This window comes from Fukomys damarensis, unplaced genomic scaffold (genome assembly GCF_012274545.1).
Source record: "Fukomys damarensis isolate Sample0158 unplaced genomic scaffold, DMR_v1.0_HiC HiC_scaffold_32, whole genome shotgun sequence".
Classification (NCBI taxonomy): domain Eukaryota; kingdom Metazoa; phylum Chordata; class Mammalia; order Rodentia; family Bathyergidae; genus Fukomys; species Fukomys damarensis.
Genome location: NW_022900944.1, coordinates 12,803,920 through 12,818,537, shown reverse-complemented (window position 1 = coordinate 12,818,537; position 14,618 = coordinate 12,803,920). Strand labels below are relative to the sequence as shown.

The 14,618-nt window shown below is 48.0% G+C and overlaps 1 long non-coding RNA gene across 2 annotated transcripts; it reads left to right on the top strand.

The window, feature by feature from the left end:
- Window positions 1–151: 151 nt before the first annotated feature.
- Window positions 152–2,879, top strand: LOC104865823. Of its 2 annotated transcripts, none has more exons than XR_781274.3 (3): window positions 152–267; window positions 1,369–1,575; window positions 2,808–2,879. It is a non-coding gene; the product is annotated as an uncharacterized LOC104865823 (long non-coding RNA). The 2 variants fall into 2 exon arrangements; XR_781273.3 differs by having other exon boundaries at window positions 1,363–1,575.
- The last annotated feature ends 11,739 nt before the right edge of the window (window positions 2,880–14,618 follow it).

Genomic DNA, 14,618 nt, shown 5'->3' with positions numbered 1-14,618 from the left:
CACCGTGGAGACCCACCCAGAGTTTGCTGGCCCGCTGCCTTGGCTGCCTTTCTGGGCTGTGATTGCAGGTTGTTGTCACCCTACTCCAGGCTGGTCTCCGCGAAGATCCTGGGCGGGGCCGGCTGCACCCCGTCCTCCGCTGCGTAGCTTGGGGCGACCGAGGCGCTGGGTCGGGGTCCCCTATGGCCGGAAAGGGAAGCGCTAGGGCCGCTGTCAGGTCGGAAGGACGCTCCCTGTGAGGTTGAGAAACTCGTGTCCACATCAGAGGTGGGGAAGCTAAGGGCCGCAGAGCTAAACTGTCATCCCTTAGCACGAGAGTGGCCAGAGATCTTTAAAAACTGAACGTGTCAGCCCCATCTTTAGAATTTGATGGGGGCGGGAGGAGTGCCAGGAACTGCTGTCCTCCCTTTCCCAGGCGAAGTAGCTCCTGGGCTCCGCCACCAGAAGCAGCCTGCGCTTGTGACTCTTGACTGCTCAATAGCTTCCCTCTTAACATTTGACACACACTATTCTGGCTTCCTTCCCACAGTCCCATCTGCCTAACACAGTAAACAGTGCCATTGATTTTAATACCTCCAGGCCTTTTCTTACAATGGTGTCTCCCCATGGGATGTCCGCCCAGTCTCTGACATCACAATCCTTAATACCCTGGCCACCCTGCACCCAACTATCGGTACTTTCCCTGAACACCAGTGGAGTTAACTTGTGTTTCCGTTGCTGTCCAATTCAGTAACTTACACTCTGAAGTATTTTCTAACCAATTTATTCCACTTTTGGTTGCCTCTGAGATTCTGGTAAAGGACTTGTTTATTAAATGGCAGGAAGCTAGGCTTTCTTGATGCTAATCCCATGGGTTCGTTCTGAAATCCAGTTTCCTTCCTCAACTAAAAACTTTGCTCCAGAAGGAAAGGAAGGGAAGCCAGAGCCTTTTCTCTGGCCATAGGGGAGGAAAAGTTTCCTTTGGCACCTCTTTCCTTGCAGCCTCTGCAGGCTCACCATTCTGAGTTTTTCTGATCTCATCCCTTCTCCAACCTTCAGTTTTCACCAACAACTCTTGTATATATTTTTCCAGCTCAGACCACACTGAGCTCAGGTAAAGTAACTACTAGTCCATTAGGCACTAGATGTCTCAGACACATGCCAATATCAGGGTATTCACTCGTGGCTGCACACTTACTCCAAAAAACACAATTTGGCTTACATTGCAAGGAAATCTCTCCCATGAAAAGACAGATTTCCGTGGGTGGCAATATGTGTCAAGCACTGCTACTTTTCTTTGAGCTGTGGAGTTGCCTATTGGGTCTGGTAACACATGGGGCACATCCAGTATCTATAGCATAGAATGCTTCCCTTTCTTTGGAGGTACAGGAATAGAAACCCAGAAACAAGCTTACATGTTTCAATGACCAGAAATGAGTCACCGGGTCTCTGCTTACAACGGAATCAGTCAAAGGTCTGCCATGCTTGATTTGGCTAAAAAGATTGACCTTGGATCCCTGGAGTTCAGGCAGAGGATTTGCATTTTGAAAACTTCACTCTGTGTGGAGAACAGATTGTAGGAGCACAAGAGTTCAGGTGAGAGACGATTATATTAGTTTGATTACAGAGATGGACAACTTGGTTACAGAGAAAATATTTAAGAGCTGGGCTGGACAGACCTTGGCCTTACATTCAATCTGGAGGAAGGAGGATAAACAGAGGGAAGTTTTAGCTGAGTGCAGTGTGCATGCTTGTAATCCCGGTGCTCTTGGAGGTTGAGGCAGGAAGATCACAAGCTGGACAGAGCCCACCTTGGGCAAATCAGCAAGACTCTGTCTCAAAGGCAGAAGGGGGCTGGGCATGTGGCTCAGTGCAGAGGCCCTGGGTTCAATCTCCAGTACTGGGAAAAATAGAGAAAAGGAGACATAATGGATGGGTTGAGCTACAGTCAGTAATGGCGAACCTTTCCGAGCTTTCAGTGATCCAAGCAGCTTGCTGGGGTGCCATAGGTTCACCACCACTGTACTAGAAAGTGGAATCAAAGTGAGTTGGGAAATCATGAACCATATGCAGGTATGGGAAGGTGAGAAATGAGAAGAAAACAATGGTTCTATTTTGGATAGGTACAGTTTTTCAAGTTTCTGTAAGCACTCTAGCCCCTCGCTTTGATTTTGAGATGTGCCAGTGCTTTCATGGTTCCCCATTGATTCCCTTGTAGACAAAGACCAACCTTTGTACTGTCTCCAGACTCAGCCACTCAAGCATTTTTTCAATATTTGGAAGCTTAATGTTTTCCCACCCTGCCCCACCACAAGATGGAGCTTTTGTTTGGATTGTTCTCTCTTCTCCAAACTCTCAAATGCCACTTCATTTTGGGGGGAATGATTTATTTAGACCCATCTCCCATACTATTCTGTAAGAGAAGAACCACATCTGTTTGACTTTTCAGTATCCCCAGCACCCAGCCTTATGCCTGAATGAACTAGGGATGTGAAAAATACTTTGTAAATGAGGGGAAAAAAAACTCAGAATATTTGAAGGAGCAGCCTGTGTATATTTGAAATAGAAGTATTTGTACACCCCCAGCTCTGTGCCAAGAAAGTAGCTCACTATTGTTGTAAAATGGTTTGTTTCCTCTGAAACTCATGATGAAATTTGATTTCCAGTGCAATAGCATTAAACAGCGGTAGGACTTTAATGGGTAATGAGGTCACAGAGAAAGATTAGTACAGTTCTTGCAGGACTGGTTTAATGAGCTTGATGGTGGATTGTTGTAAAGCGAGGCCATGCATTGTTTTCCCTCATCCAAGCCCCCTTTCTGCCATTAGATGACACTGCATCGTGCTTTGACAAACGCTGGCACCATATTCGTGAACTACCCAACCTCTGGAACCCCAAACTAAATAAACCTTTTGTCAGTCACACCTTTCTGTTGCTGGGACAAAATACCTAATACCCACAAGTTGAAGGGGAAGTTTTTTTTTTAGCTCACAGTTTTCAGTCCATGGTTGGCTGGCTTCAAGGCGGAAACAGCATGTGAGGAGAGTATGGTGGAGGAGTGCTGCTCATCCCATGTCAGCGAAGATGCAGAGACAGGAAGAGCCAGAGAGAGGCACACACCCTCCAGAGGAACAGCCCAGTCCCACCTTCCCATCTTCCCCAGCCAGGCCCAACTTACACTGTAGCAGCATGCTCAGCCACCAACTTATCAGTGTATTCACCCACTGATGAGATTTAGTGCCCCACAAGTCCAGTCACCTCCCACAGCCCCACCTCTGAACCCAGAATCCTTTGGGAGACGTTTTGGATCCAAGCCATAGCACCTCAATTCTTTATAACTTTGTTATAGTAACAGAAAATAACTGAGCTATAGCTCACTAAGAAAATCAAGATGATTTATTTGAAAGGCAATCGTGCCTCAAAGTATTGTTTCTTAAGACTTACATATAAAGGGCTGAGAAAAAAAACCAAATGACCTTAAACTTTATCTATAAAAACTGTTTTAAATTGCTTCTTATATTTGCTATTTTAAATTTCTGGAACTTATCTGACATTTATGCCAAAAGGTTCTGTTTGCACTAGATCTTCATACATGTGTGATCTCTGAGTATTCAAGATTCCTGGTCATGTTTTAATTAGAATATTCACTGAATCCATTCTTTTGGTCTCTAGATAATTAATGTACAAAGCTAACTCACAGCTTACAAAGGCCTTAACAAAAAGGGGAAAAACAATAAGTTAATGAAAATGTGTATGTTGTATACGTTCTCACACACACAGCCAATGCTTTATCTTAATCCATTTACTCCTAAATCTTTTTTTGCTTCCTGTACATATCATTAGATGTATCTTATTTGCAGTAGATTCTAAGTATCACAAATTACACATATTGCTGAAGATATGAGCCAATTAGCTATGCATTTCATATATCTTAGAAAAATATAATTAGCACATCAAAACCTTGGTTTTATGGATAGTAATATTTAGGATGGGGCCAAAGTAGGCATTTAAATTATTTAAGGGAATGGATTGAAGGGAGGATATTAAATAAGTAATAAATGTTCCTCTAGCTGATAATGATCCTCAGAGAATGACAGAAATCATGGACTTGTGAGAATTATTGAAATTTGAGAAACTGCTGTAGAGGGCCGATGTGGATTTTGTCCTTCCTACACCCTCAATGATCACAGTTCCTGTCACCTCACAAATATGCTTCCTGGTTGGGTTTCTTCCCTGCCTTGTTCCCCATAACTACTCTCCTTGACTGAGTGGGCGAATGGATGGATGGATAAAGGGATCAATTGTACAGACCGATTACAGCATCTCAAACTGATGTCAGAGTAGCTGATGGATCACTGGGAAGATTTATCCTTAAGGAAAAGCAGCCAATATACAGCGCATTCCTCATACAGGGCTGGGAGAGAATTAATTTCCTTTTATAATCAAATAGCATCTTGAACATGGCACAGTGCTGCAAATAGCCAACCACGCTCTCTCGAGGACGACAACTCTACCGCCAGGCACAGGAGCAGCCTGCTCTTAGAAACACCACCAGCCTTTGTTGTTGAGAGCATTTGGAAAGATGGCAAAAGCTTAAGGTCAGTTTGAATTAGGGTTGCAGACTTGAAACAGATAACGGGAGAGTGTATTCATTCATAGGTGAATAACAGAGGGCCTGCAGGTCTTCACGGGAAGGGCATTTCTAGGCATTACCGCCTTCCTGTCTTTGCTAGGTGGGGACAGGGCATCCCCAGTGTTTCAAGCATTACCCCCAGCAAGCGAATGATACTGTTATCCCATATTCTAAAATTTTATTATGGAAAGCATCAGTAATACAGAAAGGAGTGCGACAAACACCCTTACACTCATTTCCTATTGTTTTTCCTCCTGAGTTCTTTTAAAAATACCTTGCAGTCACCATGCCCTTCACCTGTAAATATTTCAGTGTGTATCTGCTAAGAGCAAGGACACTCCCTTACACAAGTCACATATAAACAAGCCTTGTCACACACCCAGACCAATTTAAATAGCCCTACTTATTATACAGCAAGGAAGTTCTTATAGCTGTTGTTATGAACTAATATTAATGTGCCCCCATCTGATTCATATTTTATAATTTTAGTCCCCAGTGGGGTGGTATTAGGATGTGGGGGCTTTGGGAGGTGACTAGCTCATGAAGATAAAAGCCCTCCTGAATAGAATAAGAGTGTTTATTTTTTAAAAAATTGTTTTTGGTACTGGGGATCAAACTCAGGACCTTCGCACGTGCGAGGCAGGTGCAGGGACATTGAGCTAAATCCCAGCCCTTTCTTTTATTTATTTATTTATTTATTTATTTATTTATTTATGGCATCAGGGATGGAACTCTGGTCCTTGCATTGCAAGGCAGGCGCTGGAAGCACTGAGCTAAATCCCCAGCCCCCTACTTTTATTTTTTGGAATGAGTCTCGCTATGGAGAGTTCAGGCTGTCCTAGAACTCACAGCGATCCTCTAGCTTCAGCCTCCCGGCTGTTGGGATTTTAAGCACGTCCCACCACACAGGCCAGAATCAGTGTCTTTATTAAAGGGGCCTCAGTGCTCCTCTGGAGGCTGGGGCAGGAGGACCACACATTCAGTGCCAGCAGGACAACTTAGTGAGAACTTGTCTCAAAAATAAAAGGGGCTGGGCCGGGGATTTCACTCAGTGGCACCATGTCTGCCTCACAAGTGCAAGGTCCTGGTTTTGATCTCCAGCACAGGAAAAAAAATAAAAAGAGCTAGTGCTCTTGTCCAGCAGGTGTGAGACCTTTGGTTCAATCTCCAGAATCATAAATACATGAATAAATAAAGGTCCAGAGGGCTGCTTCCCTCCCTTCTACCAAGTGAGATCAGCAGGAAGACACCGCTATGAACCAGGAAGCAGATCTCTCACCAGACACCAAATCTCCTGGCACTTTGAACTTAGATTTCCCAACCATGAAACTGTGAGAAATTTCTATTGTTTGTAAGCTGCCTGATGTGTAGTACTTTGCTATTCCAGCCAGCATAGACTCCAACAGTTATTTCTCGAAATCAGGATCCAATCAAGATTAGTCATGCTAGGCACGGTGGTGTGCATCTGTAAGCCCAGCAGGCTGAGGCAGGAGCATTGCAAATTTAAGCCTAGCCTGGGCAACTTAGCAAGACCCTGCCTCAAAAAATTAAAAGAAAAAAAATTAAATGTAGCTAAGTGTGAAAGCCTTGGGTTCAATCCCCAGACACACAGACACACAGACAGACAGACAGACAGACAGACACACACACACACACACACACACACACACACAGATTTAGTCCCTGCATTTGGTGCTATGGGTTGCCCCCTGCCCCGTATTTCTTATACACTAAGGTGTGAAGTCTTGATTCAGCATGTTTGGCGGCAGGTCTTCGTGTTTGAAGATTACAAGTGTGAAAGCCTTGGGTTCAATCCCCAGACACACAGACAGACAGACACACAGACAGACACACAGACAGACACACACACACACACACAGATTTAGTCCCTGCATTTGGTGCTATGGGTTGCCCCCCGCCCCGTATTTCCTATACACTAAGGTGTGAAGTCTTGATTCAGCATGTTTGGCGGCAGGTCTTCGTGTTTGAAGATTATTATGACTCTCTGCTCTGATTTAGTAGAACTCCATCCAAGTTATGCAGGAACCAACAATTAAAAACAGAATTATACTCTGTGCTAACGTAAGTTTCCTGACTGCCCAGTGCTATACATATTAGTGAATCATGAAGCTTTCAGCCAGGTATTATGGTCATTCCTACTCCTCACTTTTAAGGCCAACCTACGGACAATAGCTTGTAATGTCTTTGTATAGCGACGGGTTGAAGGGAGGGCAGGGAAATGGGGGAAGAAAAAGAACCAAGAAATATCACATAAAGGTACAAATTCCCAATCATGAATGTCATATTGTATACCTAAAATATACCAATAAACTTAATGAATTTTAAAAAATAACGTAGTTGTCACACTTATCACTGGGCCCATGAGTCGGACTTGCTCTTAGGGCCACAGCTGGGTACATAATGCTCACCAGTCAAGTTGAATCCAGTTTAAAACATACTGATCCTGGGCCGGGGATTTAGCTCAGTAGCACCCACACATGCCTGCCTCAGAAGCACAAGGTCCTGAGTTTGATTCCTGGTACTAGGGGAAAAAAACATACTGAGCCTGGTTCAGGAGATAAACTAGGTAGCAAAATGTAGCTGCTGTGCTAATAGTGATAGAAGCAGCAGTAACCTAGAGGCAGGTGTTCATGCCCTCTGCACACAGACACTCACTGCATCCTGCCTGTGGTCAAGCCAAGGCTCAGGCCCCTGGTAACTGGCACACTGAACTCTGTAAGAGTGTCCACATTCTTTTCTCTCTGATGTGAAAAAGACAAAATATTCCTTCATGTGTCTAAAAACAGAAAATACAGACCACTTGGTGGAATTTTACTTATTTATACCTGAACCCAGGGCTTTTGTACTGAGCTTCACCTCCAGCCTGTTTTCATATTTTATTTAGAGACAGGGTGTTACTAAGTCACTAAGTTGCCCAGGCTGGGCTCAGCCTTGCTATCCTCCTGCCTCGGCCTCCCAGAGTGCTGGGATATAGACATGTGCTGTTTTGCCTGGCTTTGGAGGAGTGTTAAAGCATCACAGACTCCATTTTACCCCAGAAAGAATGGCCACCATCAAGGAAGCAAACAACTGCGGGCGAGGCACAGGGGAAAAGGAACCCTTCTACACTGTCAGTGGGAATATAAACCAGCACAACCGCTACAGAAATCAGTATGGAGAGTCCTCAAAAAATTGAAACTAGACATTCTGTTTGACCAAGCTAGTCCCCTTCTTGGCATCTTCTCAAAAAGAGTTAAAGAAATCATATTACAGGGCCATGTGCATACCCATGTTTACAGCAGCATAACTCATAAACAGATGAACAGAGAAAATGTGGTATTTACACACAATGGAGTACTACTTTATCATAAAGATAAACTTGAGTCATTTATGGGAAAACAGGTGCACCCTGAGACCATAATATTAAGTGAAGTAAATCAGACAAGCAAGCTTAAATATCGTAAGGTTTCTCTTATACTTTATGCCCAATATATAAAGTGCAGCAAAATAAAAGACAGTTCATAGGCAATAGGGAGATAGAGCTTTCTCAAATGGAATGGGGATCAAGAGATGGGGGAGGAGGAAGGGATGAAAAAGGAATTAAGATGAGTTATGTGCACGTACCGGCTCCACACAAGCAATGTAGGCGTTACTTTTAACTTCATTTGTATATTGAAGGTATACAGTATAATGAAATTCATCATTGGAAATTTGCACCTTCACGTAATCCATCTTGGTTCTTATTTTCTCCTCATTCCCCTGCCTGTAAGCATTACTTACTGCAACTGTGTACCAATAAAACATTAGCAGCAGGAGCCGATTGTTTCCTCTAGCAGAGATAGTTGCTGTACATCGTAATGTCTTCACACACATGTAATTTGGATTTTCCCCAATAACAGGCAGCAGCTTCCCCTGACACTGTTTATACGGCCCCTCCCTGTGCAGTTTACCCCTAACAGGTAAAGCTTCTCCTGCTGGCCTGAGCTCCAGGCCTGAAAAGTTGTTGGGCTAGCTTAACCCAAGCAGAATGCACCCTGGCTCCTCTCAGTGGGTGGTTGAGTGCCCTCTGGTGGACAGCAGGAAGAATGCAAGCAGCAAAGCAGAAATTAATTTGTCTAAGTGTATCTCAAGGACTGTTATATGTATATATTGTATGTATATTTAAAAACAAATCAGTGCTCTTAAGAAATCCTGAGCTGATATTTGAATGTCTGAAAAACTTCATGCGTAAAAGAGTCCTTTCTTTAAACACAGTGATTAATCGTCTCAAGCCCTGTAGCATCTTCACTGAGGGCTCAAGTACAGAAGTGAGGGTTGTACTCAAGAGGAACAGTTGTACTGAGCCTTTCATCTGAGATACTCTAAACATCTATGTGTATTCTCTCATGAACCTTCCTTATGACTGTCCCAGCTAAGAGAATTCAAACCTTTAACCCCCAAACCTCCCTGCACACCACCACAGATTTCTTCTAGTCCCATCAGAGCTAAATTCTCTCGGGATCTTCATTCCCCAGATATCATGGCATTGAACCTTTCCACCCACACCAGGGCCTGAAGCCAGATGTCAAAGGCAAGATACACTAATGTGGAGCTGAGGGTCCTGTGTGTGTGTGTGAGAGAGAGAACAGAGGGGCTGGGGAAGGGCTGGGAGTGACTGGGAGGCTGCTGCACCCTTCCCCAAGGCTCTGCTGGTGCGGGGCTAACCCTGTTGTCCTGCAGAGCAATGATAGGGCAGAGAAATGGGTGTGTTGCTCTGGCCAGGTCCCCTATGTGGAGCTGTGTTGCCTGCTGACACCTGGCGTCACCTAGGGGGCAGCACCCTACATGTGCAAGTCAGTCACATAAGTGGCCATCATCCCAGGGTCACGTGACTGGGCTGCTCAGAACAACTGCTTGCTTTAATCTCCAGCTGGGCAGATCTGTGCTGGTCATACTGGTTTGGCAGCATCAGCAGACTCAGGCCGGAAAGCCAATTAACCCAGGGTGAGACCTCTGGGAAGTCCCAGACACGCTAAGGCCCCGGGAGCTATCATCCACCCACAGCCTCACAGTGGGTGTCAGGGAAGCTGGGGCCTTTGCTCCCTGAATCCTAGGATGGCAGTGAGGAAGGAGGCCACTTCTTCTCTGGAGCAGCTGGGGTCCTGTAACCCTGAGCCCGCTGTGCCAGGGGCCGCTGCTGATGAACAGGTGTGTCCCGATTGCTCTCTGAGCAGAATTATCATTCAGCAGTGGAAAGCAGGGTCACCCAGAAAGGGGGAGGAGCAGAGGATCCCTGGGAAAAGGCAGTCAACCTGCACATCATTCATAGCTCCACGGGCCACTGCCTTGGGTCAGCCACCATGACCTTACCACTGCTCAGCCTCTGTGGGGTCCAGCTCTCTCACTTCCCCTCAAGCAGTGAGCATGCTAAGCCTTCAGTCAGGTCATGCCACTGCCTGCTCACCCCCCACCTTGGGTTTTCCAGCTCACATAGACCAAAGGTCCGTGAGGTAACAAAACAGCTAACCACATCACCTGGTCACCTGTCCCCAGCTCCCTTTCTGACCCCATTCCTTACCACTCTTCCCCCTCCAGCCACCATAGACTCTGCTGTTCCTGGAACATTCCCAGGCAGCTCCAGCCCCAGGGCCTTTGCACTTGCTATTCCTTCTGCCTGGAATGAATTTCTACCAGATATCAGCACAGTTCACTGCCTTGAGCCCTCTAGGGTTCTGCTTGACAGCTCGTAATGTGAACTTTCTCGTCCTCTCCTTCATCTTCTAGTACCTGCCTCATTTTTCTCCACAGCACTTACCACCATCAAGCACCCTAGGTAGGCATGTTTGTTTAGGACCCGTCTCCCCTATTCAGCCCCATCCACAAGCTATATGAAGCCAGAGAAAGCAGGCATGTTCTATTTCTGTCTGTCCTGGACACTTCTACAGTGGAACTCCTATGGCATCTATCCCTCTACTGTCACCACTGTGCAGACTCACGTTCCCAGAGTAGGCAAGAGGGTGACTGCTTTTAGTATTCATTCGAGCAGCAACCAAGCCTCACGGTGCCTGACAAGCACACATCACGGGTTGAACTGTACCCCCATCCCAGATCAATAGGATGAAGCCTCAGAATTCGGTTGTATTTGGAGAGGGTTCGTGTAGTCAGGCGGGAGAGTCCGATACGGTCTGAGGAGGAAATCAGGACGCATACGTGACACCAGGGCTCCGCTCTCACGGAGCGACAACGGTGCCAAGAGGAGGAAGAGGGAGCTGCAAGCGGGGAGAGGACTCAGAGGATCCCACCCTGGGGCGCCTTGATCTTAGACACCGGGACTCAGAACCATGAGAAAATACATTTCTGATGGTTGAGCCCCAGCCTTGCTACTCGTGGTGTGGCACTGGGCAGAGTCACACGGCCGGAGAGAGTGGGCCGAACGCTGCCGGTGGGAGCCGGGAAACGGCGGCCTCCTTTGTTGCTGCAGATCAGCCCCTTCCCGTAGAACAGGCGTGGCCCGCCTCCCGGGGGAGCCGGCCTGAGACGCACCTGTCCCCACTTTCGTCAAGGCGGCGCCCGGGGCCCCTCCCCGGTGGCTACAGTGACTCTGCCCTCACTCGGGGTCAGACAGCCCTGCAACCTGAAGAAACCTCCAGGGCGACAGGGACCCACGCTGACAGCGCGCCCGCCTGCCGAGCTCTGCTTCACACCGGCTCCTCCGCGCTCTGCCGGACCGAGCCTTGCAGGCCAGAAAGTGAGGCTCAGGGCTGCAGCCTGGATGTAGGAGCGTGAACAGAATCTGCTTTGGCTTTTCCCTCTCTCCAAAGTGTGCCCCTCCATAACCTGCGCCTTCCCTAACTTGCTCTTTGTCTCAGTTCACAGGGGGACCCCCCACCTCACCCAGAAGCCCACTTGAGAGCGAGCGGGGACTGGCCCGTCACAGCCGTCCACTCCTGCCCACTGTACATACCCCTTCCTAACCGATTTGAGGGCTCTCAGGTGATACAAACCCCTCCATTTCCCATGCGGTTCAGGCCCAATAAGGAAACGAAAATACCGTATGTGGAAGATGCGGTCCACACACCCAAGCTCCCGAGCACCCCTGTTCAGCAGTGGCCCCTGTACACCTGGCTCTCCCTCCACGCCTGCAAGGCCGGCAAGGTGGTTAGTCCCACTGCCCCGTGTCACAGGAGACCGTATATTGCGAGCCTGGCACAAGATCAAACTTAAAGACTTTCTATCGAGTGTGTTTTGCTTTCACACTATCTTTCAGTTGAAAAAATATAGGTTGAATCATCACTAAGTTGGAGACCACCTGAAGTATAAAGAGCCTCCGCTGTGCAGTTCTGGACTCTGGCAAAGGCCTGGGTCAGGAGCTTCCTGTTCTCAAATGGAGAAGCCTGGTCCGACACGACCTCAGCTCTCGTCGTTCTGGTCCCGGGGCCCAGCAGTGGGTCCTTCTGGCCCAGCACAGGCCAGGCCTCTGCTCTGAGCAGCTGTCTGCAGCCGGCTGTGTGGCACAGGACCGGCACACCCAGTCCTCTACCCGGCTGCAGAAACGGGGGACGATGAGTCGAAGGTCGAGGTTCCTGACATTCTTGGCCTCTCTGTGGGCGAACAGGGGGCCTCAGCAGCTCGACCCCCACCAGCCGCATTGGTGCCCTGAGCAGCCTTTGCCTGCTGTACATTGAGGGAGTTCTTGCAGTGGGGGGCACAAGGCAGCTGTCTACAGAGTCCCATAGACAACGTGACCGTGTGCACCCAGGCAGGCAGATCCAAAACTTCCTGGCTCTGTGGTCACATGGCTGCTGAAGCAACACCAAAGAACAAATGTAAAATGTCCGTCAGTTTGCGACCTCTGCCCCTAAAATATCACCCATCTGGGCTGGAAGCAGGTGTTCCTAGGAGGGAATCAGGGCAATTTATCAGCCAGCCAGCCAGCCAGCCACAGATGATTAGGCAGTGGCCCCAAGGAAATGGAAATAGAGATCTTGTCCTTTTTATGTCAGGGATGAATAAACAAAGAGTGGGTGTGGTGCTTTGACTTCAAAAGCTCGCTCTTCAGTCAGGGAAGTGACAAGTCCAAGAGAGAGCAGTTGCTGCTGCCTCAGCCCTTCCTTGGACCCGTCCAGGTACACCAGGAGGCTCAGGAAGTGACTCAAGCCACTTCATAATTTGATGTGTGAGCTTTGTACTGGTGAGAAACATTTGGCAGGGGAGAGGCAGCTCGGAGGCAGCTCTTCAATTCAAACACTAGTTCCCACAATCTTCTTGGTTTGGCCGAGTGGCCCCCAAAGGTACCCGTGACCTCTGTCTCCTTTATCCAGAGAAGAACCACATTTTATTATTGTTTGGCACTCTGCAAACAAACCCCTGGGCAAAGTGCCACTGTCAGTATTTAAAACCAACTTATGAAAAAACGAGAGCGCAGCCGCTGAGGAGTACGGGGACCTGTCAATCAGCAGTGGTCTCTGATTGTAAGCGACACCCACACCTGATCTGAGGGGAGTCTCCATGAGTGCTGCCCTCAGGGCTGCTACTGCAGGGAGTCTGTGGGAGGGTGGAGCCCCCAGGGGGCCTCTGCCAGCATCGACCACAGCTCTTATCTCCACTTAGGTGTGGGACATCCAGCTGCACACTGCAAAAGAGAGCTGCAAGAAGATGGATGTAAGCACACGATCCTCTGTGTACCAAGTACCCCCTCTGTGACCCCAGTCTGGTTTGACAGCTGTGGGGATGACAAATCTAGTGACAGCAAATCCTTCTATGTGTCCCCTCCCTTCTGCAAATTACACACTCAAAAACCCAATAGCATAAGAAAAGACAGAGATCAAGGGAGCAGTTGGAAATGAGAATTTGGTCACTCCTCCCCCACAACACCTCATGATCCATCGCTGCAGAATTTGGAGCGATCTGGGCCAGGGTAATGAGTTATTAACTGTGCAATTTGGACCCAAAAAAGATGGGGACATGAGGAACAAAAGCATGGTGTTACTCAGCTTTCTGTCACTGTCAAACACCTAAGGAAATCAGCTTAAAGCAAATTTTCATTCTGGCTCCTGGTATCACAGGTTTTATTCCATGGTTGCTTCTAAGCCTGCAGTAAGGGTGAGTGTGAGTGTGTGTGTGTGTGTGTTGGCAAAAGCACATGGCAGAGGAAAGATCCCCACCTCCGGCTGCCGGAGGGTGGGGTAGGGTGGAGAGAGGTTCTGTCAAGGACCCCCTCAGCGACTGACTTGCTCCAGCTGGCACCACTACCCATACATAGCCCATTCAGCCATGAATCCACCAACTGATTAATCTACTGGTGACATGAAAGCCCTCAGGATCCAGCCGCCTCTCAAGGCTTCACTTCTGAACACTGCCATGCTGGTGACCACACCTCCAGCACACGAGCATTGTGATGGTCTGATCCAGACCATAGCACCATCTACCTCTGCGTAGACGCACGTACCCCACGGGCTGGCCTCGCACCGTGACCCACCACACTCATTCCCTCCACGCCCAGTAGCTTTCTGGATACCTCGTATATGCCCCAGTGAGCTGGGGTCCTGCTCAGTTTTCCCCCTGGGTAACACCCTTCATGAACGCGCACACAGAGGCTGTGGTGGATTAATGACTGGTCAACTTGGAACGCCCATTTGAACCCCATCAGGGTTCCAGGCTTGGAAGGCCCACCTGAGGATTGTTGCCAGTGGCAAAAAAAAAAAAAAAGAGAATTGGAGGGGAAGATCATTTGCTGTTGATTTTCTTGGAGAAGCTTGCTGCAGCTGGTTTTCCCGTTACAAATGCAGCTGTTATCAGAGGAGCCTGAGTTCTTGCTGTCAACCATGGAAGGCTACTGTTCTCACCAGGGGAGCTCTGGTTCTTACCTTGAGCGTTGCTTCCTGGCTCCAGTGTAGATTTCTCAGCCTGGTGGCACAGACCCTTTTCCCTGCTGGTGCAAGCTTTCCAGCGTCCACCACTGGCCTTGGGCCTTCCCAGTGCGAACTTCCATACAGACTTACATGAGACATTGCCATGGGATCCAGGC